Consider the following 17,685-nt stretch of genomic DNA (forward strand, 5'->3'; position numbering starts at 1 on the left):
CTCTTATCTCGATGTTACTTTCCCCCCAAATACTGAGATAAATTTCGACCCATACAGTTAGTCCATCTGCTTATTAAGGCCGGCTTCATGCGACCTTAATGAGCGGATTCCATTTGTCACACCTCCTTTTTCACCTACACCCCGGAAAAGGGTATAGGCAAAGAGAGTTTTTCTAATTAAAGGACAATCGAAACGGGATTTATTTTAAGAAATTCAAAGTCTCCACTTGGGAGATTTATGGTGTCCTAAGTCACCAGTTGAATCCCGAATCGAGGAAAATATAACTCTGTTTAACAGTCCGCGAACTAGAAATCTGAGTAAGGAATTCTATTAACCCGGGAGAAGGTGTTAGGCATTCCCGGATTCCGTGATTCTAGCACGGTCGCTCAACTGCTATATTTAGCTAAATTATCTGATTTAAACAATTATGAACCTATGTGCAAATTTTAACTTTCAACCGCTTTTATTCAATTTTTAAGGAAAGATTGAACGTCGTTTAAAACATGTCTTTGGATCGCATCACATGAAATGTACCCGCAATCCGAAACATATTTTATTCAACATTTTAGGATTTGGATTTGGGTCACATGAAATGCACACCCGAATTTAGAAATGTAATTTTATTAAAATCGCACCTAAAGTGGCTAACGCGTTGTTATCTTTTGGGAAGGCCGTGAAATTCGCTAAACGGCCCATCCCGAATTCTAAGTATTTTAACATAACCAATTATCGAGGGCCCCGCAACTTGTAGTTTTATTTGGCGAGGCTCGTCTCATTTACTATTTTAAAGGACAAGCCTAAAAGTCACTATGATTTTCTATATATACTTTTTTCCAATAACAAAACAGAGGTCCTAATTAGTGAGCCTTATTTAAGACCCAGTACTTTCGAATTTGTGATTTTCAATTAAACCACGCCTTTAAAGGTGTTGAGACCTCAATATTTGTCCAGAAACGAGCTGGGCCAAACTGTCTTAACATGTTTGCTACAGGTATGAGGTCTGGGCCGTTTGTATAAGCCATCGCAGCCCAGACGGTCCAACAATGGACTATTAAACTAATACCAGTTCAATCCTAAGCCCTTTTGACTTTTTCCACGTTTTGGAGCTACTGAGATGCACACAAAAATTAAATTACACGGAGGCTATCACAAATATAGCTTAATCACGTATTCATTAGATTTAATAACCTCTACTACTACTACCTGGATGTGCTAGTGAATTAACAAAGTTATGACATCATACCTAATCAGATTTGTACTTGATTGGTACCTATTTCGGATTTCATACTAGGTTTAGATAACACCAACGAAATAAAACAAATTCATACGAAACTAAGATACACTCGACTCAACTTGACAATTTTGTTATACGACAGTCCCATTATTTCAGATCGTGTGCTATAATACTACGACCTTCTAGTTCAAATGATGCCATTATATACGATTACACATCTCAACAATTACTACAAACTGAAAATTCAAAATAACAGTCCAAGTAATTTTAAAGTCCTAATTATAGTCCATATTATGCCAATTTAAACCAAGTTCTACTTGTTCAATCTAACATGATTTAAACATCCAGAATGAATATAGGGAGGGGAGCTAAAGCAGTAATGAGCATTTGCACTTCAAATTCTCCTCAATTAGGCTTCATTCAATCTGAATCTATACATCACTCAAAGTAGAAATGAATACCTGGAAGCAAAATAGAAAAGGAAGAGAAGAGATCAGCAACAGGTAATCAAACTGATATTCAGCAGTTCAAACAGCAATAGTGGGCAAGCAGGAATCAACATCAGCTCAGATATAAGACCAAACGACCCAGAAATGTTCAAACCAAACAGAAAACCCACATATCAACTCCACACAGCAGCAAACCAACCCAGAAATGAACACCAATGCATAGACAACCAACAAAAACACCCAAACTAGACTTAGAACACTAATTTCAACTCGAAATGAACCTCTACACTTCAACAAGCAAAGATAGCAACTGCAGAATGTGAATTAGTAAACAGAAGTTGAAATCAACTTCCAATTTCAATGGAACAATAGAGTTTTTTTTTGATTTTTTAGTCTTTTGTTATTTTTGGTTTTGAAATTTGAAATTTTCTACTGGATTTTTCGAAACTAAAATCTAGATGAAGATTTTTGAAATTCAAATCTGAAATTCAGATCTGCAGCCAAGGGTTTTTTGGGGGAATTTTTGGGGTTCCAAACTTGTCCAACAAGGAAATAAAGACTGCCTTTTATAGGCAAAACTAAGGGGAAGCTTCAGATTTTCAGTTGCCTATTAGTCCCTTGTTTTCTGACTTGTGTCACAAGTTAATACTCTACAATTACTGAAATTACACTAAAGTCCTACTTTGGAAATCCCTAGAAGATTCTAGTTTCAACTACCATGTGTTACCCAATCCTAAATGTGTAAGCTACCCCTGAACTTAAACTAAAATTACATCTATAACCAAACATTTTCCTAAACTCTGAATCTATCCCATTTTAAACTCTTATTGAATCTAGAAATTGAACTCAGAATTAATAACCAAACTAACTATCAAAAGAAAAACTAACACAAGCTAATCTAATCAGAATTGATAACCACAAAACCAATAACCAAATTAAACTATCAACTATAACCAAATTCAACTAATTATGACGATTAATTAAACTGGAACTGAACCAACTAGTAATTAACCTAAACTAAAAGAATACCAGAAATTAATTCAAACAAAACTTAATAAAACTAGTTTACAAATTATCAAAAGCTTAACTAAAAATCAAACTAAAATCCGGAATTGGAACAGATTAAAAACAAACAACTAGGATTAATCAAAACAAATCAGGACACAAGATTAGAACAATATTGACAAAAAAATTAAAACGCAAATTAAACTAAACGTCAACAAATATGAGAACAGAATCAAAAGCAAGAATTTAAACAAAGAAAGGGAAAAACTCAAAAGCTCACTGATTCAACTTCCAAAATCCGGCCAACTCTCAGAGTCCAGATTCGATCATCTCCAGTGGGAATTGGGTGCTATTGACTGCAGATTCTTCAAGAGGGAAGCCCAGGGACTATGTGGTATCAATTTGGGGTATTTAGTGCAACTAGGGTTTTGGCCGGAAAAGTTCAAACTAATATTCGAACAGTTCCGGCCACGTTCGAGGGTCAGGACCTTGGGGTTTTGATAGAGGAGGTTGTGATGGTCCTATGATGTAAGTTTGGTGGTGTTTGGGCTACTTTGAGTCATGGCCGGAAAAGCTTCGATCCAATATTTGACGAGATGGGGTGGGATTAGAAGGAAACAGAGGGTGGATTTGTGAAGAGGAGGAGAAGGGGAACAAGTGGTGTCATTTTGGGTGGGAACGACGTGGTTACCGTCATCACCGCCGGCGAACTTGACGGAGCGTATAGGGGTGGCGTCTCTAGGGTTTGGGTAGGGGTGAGTTCTGAGAGGCGAAGTAGGGGGTAACATTTGGACATTAATATACCAAACGACCCAAGATTCTCGACCGTTGGATTGATTAACCTCGACGGCCCGGATTGATTGACGCCGAAACAACGTCGTTTGGTCATTTAAAAGGCAGGCTGGGTTTAGGGCACTGGGCTGAGTCAGTTTGGGTATAGATTTTAAAGGTTATTTTGTTTAGGCTTACCCATTTGGCCCAAATACAGGTCTCTTAAGACCAAACCTTTTCTATTTACTCTTTTTTTCAATTATTTCTTTTATTTCTTTTCCTTTGTTTTTGCATTTTGTATTTTTGTATTATTTTTTTGATTTTGTAAAGATGCAAAAAAATTAAAATAAAGACCTAATATAATTCAAAGTTAAACTAATTAACTCCTAAAATTATTTTAAAATCTATTTCATGACAAATTCAACAATTAACAACTAAAAATGCAAGAGTGGATTATTTTTGTTATTTTCTTTATATTTTGTTCTAAAATAAATTAACCCCTAATTAATTCTAAAATATGAAATTAGATCCTAAATGCAGATATATATTTTTGTATTTTTCATATGAATAAAAATGCACAGATAAAATGCAACAATTACCAAAAAAATAACACCAAAATTCACAAAAGTTGTGAAATAATAAAGAAATCATTTTGTTTGGAATTTTGGGAATAATTCATATATAGGGTAAAAATCACGTGCTCACAGCTGCCCCTCTTTGCTCGGAAACATGAAAAGTTTTCGGGCAAAGATAAGTGAGCAAATATGAGCGATTTTTGCCCGTTTGAATATTCCGTGTGAAGCATTTTTGAAAGAGTTGACCGCACCCTGCTTCGGAGGTTGCCTGCATATCCTGGGCTAAACAGGAATCAGGTCAGTGTAGTTCAGGAGTGTCTGGTAGCTGAGACTACCAGGAGCTATGATTTCACTGCGATTACTGCTGCTACTACTTGCTGACCTCCTTTATTACACCATATCAAAATAAAAGAAGCTAAACTTAAGCTATGATCTATGAATTACAAGAAATCCTATCTAAGTTCTTCAAACTTGTTCTTGTACTTCCTTGTTGCCTTGTTGTCTTGTGTTCTCTTGGTAAAATCCCTTGTTACCATTGCAAACTACAAACTGAGGTGTTGTTCCTTCCTTCCAATTGCTGAACTTGAATGTATTCCCCTGTTGTACGGGTGGGCTCCCGACTTCAAAAGCTCGAAATAGATTCTCCTATTCTCCGGGCGGACTCCTGACTCTGTTCTCCAGGTGGGCTCCTGACTTCTGAACTTGAACTGTATTCCCATGCTATCCAGGCGGGCTCCTGACTTCTGAACTTGAAATGTATTCTCTGCTCTCCAGGCGGGCTCCTGACTTCTGAACTTGAAATGTATTCCCTGCTTTCCAGGCGGGCTCCTGACTGCTGCATTTGAAAGTATTCCCTGCTTTCCAGGCGGGCTCCTGACTGCTGCATTTGAAAGTATTCCCTGCTTTCCAGGCGGGCTCCTGACTGCTGCATTTGAAAGTATTCCCTGCTCTCTAGGAGGGCTCCTGACTTCAAAATAGTCAAAACAAAGAATTTGAAAGCTAAAACTTAAATTGTACTCCCTTGTTCTTCAGGCGGGCTCCTGACTGCTACGCTGGAATGTATTCCCTGCTCTTCAGGCGGGCTCATGACTGCTGCATTTGAAAGTATTTCCTGCTCTCCAGGCGGGTTCCTGACTTCAACTTGCAATGTATTCCCTGCTCTCCAGGCTGGTTCCTGACTTCACAAAGATAGACAAAACAAAGACAACTTTTCTGCCCCAGTTTGGTAACTGTTTGGTGACTGCCTTTCTCCACAGAGAGTTCCTCTGAAACAAACGAACTTTTTTGCCTCTGTTTTAATCAAAGAAAATTTGTCAGTTCAAAAATGGTGGTTAGTTGGTGGCATTCTTGCTGGAGATCTTTCTGCTGCATTGTTTTGTTCCGACTGGCTTCCCGAACTGGCCCTGAACCGCTTTGACTTTCCGACTGACCTTCGAACCCCCTGACCTTTGACGAACCGAGTGTTCCATACTCATGCTATTGTTTTGCCTCTGACCCCTTTATCCGAACCTTTGCGTCTCCCATGACATTACCAAACCATTCCACCGATGAAACTTTCGGTGATTCTTTGTAACCCCCCTCTCACATTACGTTATCCTTAGTACGCTCTGACCACGCTGTGCTTTGCAAATGTGGAAGTTGGTAGTGAGCTTTGACTTGATTTGAACAAGACTGACATTAAAACATCTTAGACAAATGAATCCAAAATAAAATAAAATGCAATGACTTTGCGGGTTAAGGATAAGAAGAATCCAAAACCAGATGACTGCTACAAAAGGAAAAGAGAAAGAAACTTATCTGACCGGAAAAACTGGTACCAATGGTCATGACATGCATTTCGGACTAATCGGCCCAATCTGTCCAATTACCCAGCTTTTGGTCGCCACACTTTGTTACCCCATAATTTCCATCACTTGATTACTTTACCCAAACATTTAACCCTGTTCATCCTGCGGTGCCTTGAAAGATTTTCACCAGCATCCCTCTTTCATTCATTCATCTCTCAACTCCCTTTAGCCTTACGGTGCCCGTGGGGGTTTTCACCAATAAGACTCTCTCATTTTAATTTCTCTCAACTCCCATCGCCTTACGGTGCCCGTGAGGGTTTTCACCAATAAGACTCTCTCATTTTAATTTCTCTCCTTGCTTGTACCGGAGTGTTGCCCCTGACGGGAATTACTTTTACCTGCTTGACTTGCCATTCTCCAAAGACTGATCAGAAGGTCTTTCTTTGGACCGTAATGTGGACTTTGGACGGGGTTAGAAAGAAAGGGTATGAAAGGCTCAAAACAATTTCAAAATGGGTTAAAATTACAACTTTCGGAATCCAATTTCTTTCACAACAACCACAACTTCTACCCCACTTTCTTGCTCGGGGACTTTTGGATTTTATTTTGGTATGACTGAACCTCAGCGAGGTTGCCTATGTACCCTTGCGGGATCAAGTCAAACGTAGTTCACGTTATAGAGACTACGTTGTTGTGTGTTTTTTTTCTTTTTTTTTCCTTTTTTTTTCTTCTTTTCCTTTCAATTTTCTTATTTTTTTCTTTTCTTTCTTTTCACTTTTCTTTCTTTTTCTTTTCTTTTCATTTTCTTTTCTTCCGCACTCGCGTTTCTTAATGGTGCCATTGATTCCGAAAGAGGGATATGAAAGAGAATAAGTAAGGCTCAAAGGGGACGACAAAAGGTAAAAGTGTTTAGATAGTAGAACAAAATGCCTTCATCATTTCAATCTTTAAAATATGCCAAATACAAACAAGTACAATCAAAATAAAGAAATCATACATAGTATCTCTTGACCGCATCAGAATTGATGGCCATTTCTACACATTTTCCTTCCACATCTGTCAGATATAATGCACCATTAGACAACACTCTGGTTACGACAAATGGTCCCTGCCAATTTGGAGCGAACTTTCCTTTTGCTTCGGCCCAATGAGGCAAAATACGTCTCAACACTAACTGTCCTACCTCAAACTTCCTCGGACGCACTTTCTTGTTGTACGCTCTTGCCATTCTTTGCTGGTACAGCTGACCATGACACACGGATGCCAATCTCTTCTCGTCAATCAAACTCAACTGCTCAAGGCGGCTTTTCACCCATTCATCATCATCGATCTCAGCCTCCGCAATGATTCGAAGAGACGGGATTTCCACTTCTGTGGGTATCACTGCTTCTGTGCCATACACCAAAGAGTAAGGAGTTGCCCCCACCGAAGTACGAATAGTGGTGCGGTATCCCAACAATGTAAAAGGCATCTTTTCATGCCACTGTCTAGATCCTTCCACCATTTTCCAGAGTATTTTCTTTATATTCTTATTGGCCGCCTCAACCGCACTATTTGCCTTAGGGCGGTATGGAGTAGAATGGCGATGAGTAATCTTGAACTGCTCACATGTCTCCTTCATCAAATGACTGTTGAGATTAGCTCCATTGTCTGTAATGATCACTTTGGGTATCCCAAACCGACAGATAATGTTCGAATGCACAGATTCCACTACAGCTTTCTTGGTCACGGACTTGAATGTTTTAGCCTCAACCCACTTGGTAAAATAATCTATAGCCACCAAAATGAACCTGTGCGCATTTGACGCTGATGGCTCAATTGGCCCAATAACATCCATGCCCCATGCAACAAAAGGCCATGGAGCAGACATCGTGTGTAACTTCGAGGGTGGAGAATGAATCAAATCTCCATGCACCTGACACTGATGACATTTGCGTACATAGCTAATGCAATCCCACTCCATTGTGAGCCAATAATAACCTGCTCGGAGAATCTTCTTTGCTAAAACATACCCGCTCATATGAGGCCCACAAACTCCGGCATGTACCTCAGTCATGATAGATGTGGCCTGTCTCGCATTAATGCATCTCAACAACCCGAGGTCTGGAGTTTTTTTGTACAACACTCCTCCACTAAGGAAAACCCGCTTGCCAACCGTCGAATTGTTCATTTCTGATCACCTGTGGCCTGAATCGGATACACACCCATCCTGATATATTCCTTGATGTCATGAAACCATGGCTTACCGTCAAGTTCCTCTTCCACCACATTACAATAAGCGTGCTGATCGCGGACCTGAATCTGCAAAGGGTCCACGTAAGCCTTATTCAGATGGTGTAACATCGACGCTAGAGTAGCCAACGCATCGGCCACTTCATTATGAATCCTTGGAATGTGCTTGAACTCTATTGACTGAAACCGCTGACAAAGCTCATGCAAACATTGTCGGTACGGTATAAGCTTTAAGTCCCGTGTTTCCCATTTTCCTTGAATTTGGTGTACCAGTAGGTCCGAGTCACCCCATGACCAAGACTTCCTGGACACCCATATCTACAGCTAATCTCAACCCCAAGATACATGCCTCATATTCTGCCATGTTATTCGTACAATAGAAACGAAGCTGAGCTGTAACAGGGTAATGTTGCCCTGTTTTAGAAATAAGTACCGCTCCTATTCCCACGCCTTTTATGTTTGCAGCCCCATCAAAGAAAAGTTTCCATCCTGGCTTCTCAACTTGTTCCAACTCTTCAATATGCATCACCTCTTCATCAGGGAAATAAGTCTTCAAAGGTTCATAATCTTCATCAACCGGATTCTCGGCCAGATGGTCCGCCAAGGCCTGTGCTTTCATCGCAGTCCGAGTCACGTAGACAATGTCAAACTCTGTGAGCAGGATCTTCCACTTTGCAAGCCTCCCTGTGGGCATAGGCTTCTGAAAGATATACTTTAACGGATCCAAATGAGATATGAGGTCAGTAATATAAGATGACAAATAGTGTTTCAGCTTCTGTGCCACCCAAGTTAGGGCGCAACATGTCCTTTCAAGATGAGTATACTTAACCTCGTAGGGTGTGAACTTCTTGCCGAGGTAATAGATGGTCTGCTCCTTCCTTCCAGTGATATCATGTTGACCCAATACACAACCGAACGAATTGTCCAATACTGTTAAATATAGAATCAAAGGTCGCCCTGGTTTTGGCAGAACCAACACGGGTGGATTTGACAAATACCCCTTTATTTTATCAAACGCCTCCTAACATTTATTTGTCCACTTGACCGCAACGTCTTTCTTTAACAACTTAAAGATAGGCTCACAAGTTGTCGTGAGCTGGGCGATGAACCTGCTGATATAATTCAATCTCCCCAGCAAACTCATCACCTCGGTCTTGTTCCTCGGAGGTGGCAATTCATGGATGGCCTTGATTTTTGATGGATCCAGTTCAATACCCCGATGGCTGACTACGAACCCCAACAACTTTCCAGACGGCATCCCGAACGCGCATTTTGCAGGATTAAGCTTGAGATTGTATCTGCGAAGCCTTTGGAAGAACTTTCTCAGATCCCTGACATGGTCAGATTGCTATCTAGACTTTACAATCACATCGTCTACATACACCTCGATTTCCTTTTGTATTGTCACACCTCCTTTTGGCACTACACCCCGGGGAGGGTGTATAAGGAGTTTTTCCAATTAAAGGACAATCGAGATGGGATTTGTTTATTAAGAGATTCAGAGTCGCCACTTGGGAGATTTATGGTATCCCAAGTCACCGGTTGAATCCCGAATCGAGGAAATTATTGACTCTGTTAACAGTCCGCGAACCAAAAATCTGAGTAAGGAATTCTGTTAACCCGAGAGAAGGTGTTAGGCATTCCCGGGTTCCGTGGTTCTAGCACGGTCGCTTCACTGTTGCATTTAGACTTTTATCTGATTTTATCACATGAAGAGCCTATGTGCCAATTTTACTTTTAACCGCTTTTATTCAACATGTATTTATTTAAAAGAACGTGAACGTTGTTTAAGGCGTGCCTTCGAATCGCATCACATGAAATGCACCCGAAATCCTAAACACACTCTATTCAACATTTTGGGATTTGGATTTGGGTCGCATGAAATGCACACCCGAACTTAAGAAGGTAATTTTATTAAAATCGCGTCTAAAGTGTCTAACGTGTCATTATCTTTTGGGAAGGCCGCGAAATTCGCTAAAACGGCCCGTCCCGAATTTCTAAGTATTTCGACAACCAATTATTGAGGGCCCCGCATTTTGTGTTTTCTTGAGCGAGGCTCGTCTCATTTTATTTTAAAGGGTAAACCTAAGAGCGACTATATTTTTCTATTTTTTGTTTTTTGTTTCTAAAAGAAAAAGAAAAGATCCTAATTGGTTAACATCAAAGTCCGGGTTTCGAGTTCAAGTCCGGGTCCAAACAAAAGGACGAACCTCTTAGCTTGAACCCGCTACCTAACTTAAAGCCCCTAGCCTGTCATTTAAGTGCTAATGAATCAGTGGCCATTTCAGTCTTGGGCCCAAGGAGCCCGAAGCAAATGACACATGCGGGCAAGACAAAATTTCAACCAACCAATATATTAGGCCTGACATCAATCCATACTGGACAGAGGGTAGACCAGTGAAGCTTGGCCCAGGTCCAAATAGACAAATACTTATGACAGGACCTGGGCCTTCAACTCAAGTGATAAGGTCCAAAGGCGCCTGGGAGATCTGATAGCCCAAATAGATGAGAACACCTACTAAAATTGATTCTCAACGGGTCCAAATGCACCAAACATTAAGTGACTGAATTTTAATTCCAGTTATTTTACCTACTGACTTTAACTTGAACTCTCCAATACTATTAATGTGAAATCCCAAATGGAACGTGATTTACAAACACAAAATGGACCAATTGTTTTGAATTAGGCAATCCAGGTCATTACAAATTAATTATGTAAACATGAGGCTAGTATCATATTTTACTACTCACGCAGACTTGAAACAATGACCAACTCATTTATACTAAGTGAACAACAAGCTGGAAATAACAACTAACAATGGCAAACTGATTCAATTTTTGATGATTTCATCTAGCTATGATTAACACACAAGTTCAGTTACACTTCATTGAAGCTGCAAGTTCCAGAGTTTAACAATCCAACTAATTCAAATTCGAGGTCTAGTTAGTACAGTCCAAACAGTCCAATATAAACTCCAATTAACATAGTTCTAAACAGGTTGTAAATGTCCCCATTATACAGCCAAGTACTACAACAAAATCATCAGCCTTATGCAATGTCAGTATAACTACCACAAAAATAACTAAGTTCTAACAATCAACAGGAGGCATTCATTGACACATAGAATTGATGAAACTTCTTTATTCCAACTTCCAGTCAGTTACATGGCAGCGAGTTCAAAAATGGTACCTGGAAATAGAATATGTAACAGAAGAAGAAGATCAGCAGCAGCACGAGCATCAGTCAATAAACCAGAATTCAGCTCAAACTAGGAATAGTATTTGAAAATAAATCACACCCCAAACAAAACACCACTAATCGACTGAAATGCACCCAAATAGACTCGAAATACTTCCAAAATACTTCAGCAAACCCAGAACTCAAGCTATAAAACAGAATTTGAAAGCTAGAACTCAACCACTAACTGAAAACCTCAATGGAACAGTAGGTTCTTCATTTTTTTTAGTTTTTCTGGAGATTTCTACTGTGTTTGGGATTTTTGGTTTGAATTCAAAAGCTAACTCTGAAACTGAAAAAATGAAAGGAAAAAGTTCAGTGTGAGATTTTTTAGGGGCTGAAAAGAAGACCTCCCCCTAAGGCCTGAGAATGCCAATTTATAGGCAACATAAGAGTGAATAATCAGATTTTTTTGGTGTTCTTTTCAGTCCCTTTTCATTTTTACTTTAGTCCCTCATTTATTAACTTGTTACCCAAGCTAGTGTCCTAAATTGATTGAAATCTACACTAAAGTACTATTCTAGAAGGCCCTAGGGTATTTTTCTATCCATACAATACCTATACTACCCTTGCTCTTGTTTCGAAATTACCATTCTTAAATAAACTACCCTTTTCCCATGCCCAAACTACCCCTATTACCTCTTAAAATTACTAACCCCAGTTGACTACACCAAACCCATTTACCTTTAGCTAAAACTAACTGAAGTTAACTAACAAATGAATTATTCAGCTATACCCAAATAAACTATCTTAAACACTATCTCAATTAACCCTAAAATTGAACAAACAATTAATAATAACTGAAATCAGTCTCAAACAAATTCCAAATCAAACTTCATATGAACAGAACAAAGGAGAACCTAATTAAACTAACGATTAATTGACGAACTATTTAAACTATTAACAGAAATTCAGCAAAAGAGAAGAAATCAGAATCAAACTAAAAGAAGCAAGCATGAATACTACTAACTAACAAAGAAAACAAAGATCGCAACTAAAGAGGGCGAACAAAAGAAATAGATAGAAACTAGAAAAGAAACTCACTCAGACTCCACGCGGATTAACCCATCGAAACTGAATTCCAGTTAACGTTACTTGTCTATTTTAGCCAAAATAGGCAGGTAACGTTAACAGAAATCAATTGACTTCGAAGCTCCTTAAAACAGGCCCGAGCTGACCAACCCTAGATCCAATATGCTGAGCATCAGAGAGATTCGATGGATTTCGGCCAGGGAATCAAGATGAGGAAGGTCAGGAGATTATCAGGTATCGATTTGGGGCCGTTTGGACAAAATAGGATTTTGGGTCTGATATTAAAATCAAGATTCGAGAGGCTAGGCGCTGATTCGAAGGATGATTTTTGGTGTTTTGGAAAGAGGAGATGAAGGCGAGGAGGAGGTGTAAATTTGGGCGCCATTGGACGACGGCGCCGCCACCGACGGTCTAGGCATTTCAGGGCGGCGCGGCTAGGGTTTGAGAGGGGTGAGGAAGACGATGAGAGATGGGGTAGGGGGGACGTTTCGGACAGTTATATAGGGGGATCCTAGGATGATCTCGTCCGTTGGATTAAGAATCAATGGCTGAGATCGAACCCTAAAACGACGTCGTTTGGAGTTTAAAGAATTGGACCGGGTGGGAACGGGTTATAGGCTGATGGGGCGTGACTATTTGAGCTGAAGCTTAATTCGGAAGAGGCCCAATTGCGAGCAGCCTCCCCTTATTTATTCCTTGTTTTTGTTTCTTTTTCCATTCTTCTACTTACTTGTTTTGTATTTTATTTTGTATATATATTTTTTTTTGTATTTTTCTAATTTTATAAAAATGCAACAATAAAAATAAAATCCTAATATATTTCAAAATAAAAACTAATTAATTCCTAAAATTGTTTAAAACTAATTCATGACAAATTCACAATAAAAATGCAAAAGTGCACTATTTTTTGTGAATTTTCATGTTTTGCTCTAAAACAAATTAACCCCTAATTAATGCTAAAATATGAAATTAAGTCCTAAATGCAAATGCATATTTTTGTATTTTCATGTGAATTAACACGCACAAATAAAATGCAAACAATTAATAGAAAATGACACAAAAATTGTAAAAATAAGAAAAAACCATTTTTGTTTGAATTTTTGGGAATAATTCATATATAGGGCAAAAATCACGTGCTCACAGCTGCCCCTCTTTGCTTGGAAACATGAAAAGTTTTCGTGCAAAGATAAGGGAGCAAATACGAGCGATTTTTGCCCGTTCAAATATTCCGTTGTGAAGCATTTTTGAAAAGTTTGACCGCACCCTGCTTCAGAGGTTGCCTACATATCCTGGGCTAAACAAGAATCAAGTCAGTGTAGTTCGGGAATGTCTGGTAGCTGGGACTACCAGGAGCTGTGATTTCACTGCGATTGCTGTTGCTGCTGCTTGCTGACCTCCCTTATTACACCGTGTCAAAAATAAAAGATTAGACTAAGCTATGAACTATGAATTACAAGATCCTGTCTAAAATCTTCAAACTTGTTCTTGTACTTCCTTATCGTCTTGCGTTCCTCTGATGAAATCAATCGTTGCTACTCCAGATTGCTAACTAAGATGTCGTTCCTTCTCTTCAACTTGCGGGACTTGAATAAACTTGAACTTGAATGTATTCCTCTGTTATCTGGGCAGGCTCCCAACTTCTGAAACTTGAACTGTATGTATTCCTCTGTTATCCAGGCGGTCTCCTGACTTCACAACACAAACACAACAACGAAAACTTTCTGCCCTAGTTTGAAAACTGGGTACATGTTACTGGATGAGAATTTAAAACTTGAATTGTAATACCTTTATTCTCCAGGCGGATTCCTGACTTCAACTACAACTTAAAATATAACAACCTCAATTCTCCAGGCGGGCTCCTGACTTCAACTACTTAAAAATTTTAATACCTCCATTCTCCAGGCGGGCTCCTGACTTCGACTACTTAAAAATTTAATACCTCCATTCTCCAGGCGGGCTCCTGATTTCGACTACTTAAAATTTAATACCTCCATTCTCCAGGCGGGCTCCTGATTTCGACCGCTTAAAATTATAACTCCTCCATTCTCCAGGCGGGCTCCTGACTTCGACTACTTAAAAATTTAATACCTCCATTCTCCAGGCGGGTTCCTGACTTCTGAATTTTGAAATTGCATGTCTCTGTTCTCCAGGCAGACTCCTGACTTCTGAATTTTGAAATTGAATGTCTCTGTTCTCCAGGCGGACTCATGACTTCGACTACAACTTAAAATATAACAACCTCCATTCTCCAGGCGGGCTCCTGACTTCATCTACAACTTAAAATATAATAACCTCCATTCTCCAGGCGGGCTCCTGACTTCAACTACAACTTAAAATATAACAACCTCCATTCTCCAGGAGGGCTCCTGACTTCAACTACAACTTAAAATATAACAACCTCCATTCTCCAGGCGGGCTCCTGACTTTAATACTTGAAATTTAAAGACTGACCAAACTTAAAATTTAAAGACTGGAATGTATTACTCTGTTATCGGGGCGGGATCCCCACTTCAAAATCTAAAATTAAAGACTGAAATGTATTCCTCTGTTATCGGGGCGGGCTCCCCACTTTAGAATTAAAAACTTTTGTCCTAAACATGCAAGCTTTGAGACTACCTTACATTCCTATGTTACTCCTCATTATCCTGTGTTTTAACCGTACCTTACTTGCAGTCAAACCTGATTACTTCTTGATTTTCCCTCACGGAGAATTCCTCTTGAACAGACAACTTTTTTGCCCCTGTTTTAATCAAAGCAAATTTTTTTAGTTTAAAATGGTGGTTAGTTGATGACATTCTTGCTGCGAAATCCTTCCACTGCCTTGCTTTGTGTTGACTGGCTTCCTCGAACTGACCTTGAACCGCTTGACTTTCTGACTGACCTTCCCTATTCCCCAACCTTTGACAACTCGAATGTTTTGTACCCGTGCTGTTGTTTCATACCTCCGACCCCTTTGTCTGAACCTTTACGTTTCCCACAACATTTCCCAATTATTCTACCGATGAAACTTCCTGCGACTCCCCATATTCAATTTTACATCATGTTACTGTTGACATGCTCTAACAACATTATGCTTTACCATTTTCGGAAGGTAGTAGTGAGCTTTGAAGTCCTTTTTGCTTGCATTGAACAAAACTGGAACTTTACACATCTTAGCTAGATAAAACCCTCAAAAGAAAATGAAATGCAATGATTTTTGAGTTAGGGATAAGAAGAATCCAAAACCAGATGACTGCTTAAAAAGAGAAGGAAACTTATCTGAGCGGAACAGCTGGTACCAATGGTCATGACATGCATTTTGGATTAATCGGCCCAATCTGTCCAACTAACCAACTTTCAATTACCATACTTTGTTGCCCCAGAATATCCATCACTTGACTACTTTACCCAAACCTTAACTTTGTTCATCCTGCGGTGCCTCGAAACAGTTTTCCACCCACAGACCTTTTGCCAATTAACCATTTCCAACTCGCTTTCGCCTCAAGGTGCCCGCGAGGGTTTTCACCAATAAGACTCTCTCATTTATTTTTTCTCTCAGCTCCCGTCACCTTATGATGCCTGTGAAGGTTTTCACCAATAAGACTCTCTCATTATTACTTTGTTTTTCTCGCTTGAACTAGAGTGTTGCCCCTATCATGAGTTACTTCTACCTGCTCAACTTGACATTTCTCAAAAACTGATCAGAAGGTCTTTCTTTGGACCGTAATGTAGGCTTTTGGATTGGGTTAGAAAGAAAGGTATAAAAGGCTCAAATCAATTCAAAATGGGTTAATAATTACAACTTTTGGAATCCAATTTTTCGCAACAATCACAACGTTTACCCCAGTTTCTTGATTGGGGACTTTTGGGTTTTATTTTGGTATGACTGAACCTCAGAGAGGCTGCCTACGTACCCTTTCGGGATCAAGTCGAACGTAGTTCACTTCATAGAGACTACGTTGTTATGTTTCTCTTCTTTCTTTCTGTTTTTCTTTCTTTTCCTTCCTCATTTTTCCTTTATTTTCTTTCTTTTCCTTTCTTTTCTTTCTTTTTCTTTCTTTTTTTTTCTTTTTCCCTTTTTTTGATATCCGACACCTGCGTTTCCTGATTGTGCCGTTGATTTCGAAAGAGGGGTATGAACAAAAACAATTAACGCTCAAAGGGGATAAAAAGGGATAAAGTGTTTGGATAGCAGAACAAAACGCCTTCATCATTTCAATCTTTAAAAGGTGCCAAATACAAACAAGTACATTCAGAATAGAGAATCATACATAGTATCTCTTGACCGCATCAGAATTGATGGCCATTTTTACACATTTTCCTTCTATGTCTGTCAGATATAGTGCACCATTAGACAACACTCTGGTTACAACAAATGGCCCCTACCAGTTTGGGGTGAATTTTCCTTTTGCTTCAGCCCAATGTGGCAGAATACGTCTCAGCACTAACTGTCCGGCTTCAAACTTCCTCGGACGCACTTTCTTGTTGTACGCTCTTGCCATTCTTTGCTGGTATAGTTGACCATGACACACTGATGTCAATATCTTCTCGCCAATCAAACTCAACTGCTCGAGGCGGCTTTTCACCCATTCCTCATCATCGATCTCAGCCTCCGTGATGATTCACAGAGATGGGATTTCCACCTCTGCAGGTATTACTGCCTCGGTGCCATACACCAATGAATAAGGAGTCGCCCTCGCCGAGGTACGAACGGTGGTACGGTACCCTAACAATGCAAAAGGTAACTTCTCATGCCACTGTCTAGACCCTTCAACCATCTTCCGGAGTATTTTCTTTATATTCTTATTGGCTGCTTCAACCGCACCATTTGCCTTGGGACGGTATGGAGTAGAATGCCTATGGGTAATCTTAAACTGCTCACATGTCTCCTTCATCAAATGACTATTAAGATTAGCCCCATTATCCGTGATGATTACCTTCGGAATCCCAAACCGACAGATGATATTTGAGTGCACAAAGTTGACCACAGCTTTCTTAGTTACAGACTTGAACGTCTTAGCTTCCACCCATTTGGTAAAATAGTCTATAGCTACCAGAATAAACCTGTGCCCATTTGACGCTGCTGGATCAATTGGCCCAATAACATCCATGCCCCATGCAACAAAAGGCCATGGTGCGGACATCGTATGTAGTTCTGATGGTGGAGAATGAATCAAATCTCCATGCACTTGGCACTGATGACATTTACGCACAAAACTGATACAATCCCGCTCCATAGTGAGCCAATAATAACCTGCTCGGAGAATCTTTTTTGCCAGAACGTACCCACTCATATGCGGTCCACAAACTCCGGAATGTACCTCAGTCATGATAGATGTGGCCTGTCTTGCGTCCATGCATCTCAACAACCCGAGGTCTGGAG

Source organism: Nicotiana sylvestris, chromosome 1, assembly GCF_000393655.2.
Source record: "Nicotiana sylvestris chromosome 1, ASM39365v2, whole genome shotgun sequence".
Taxonomy (NCBI): Eukaryota; Viridiplantae; Streptophyta; class Magnoliopsida; order Solanales; family Solanaceae; genus Nicotiana; species Nicotiana sylvestris.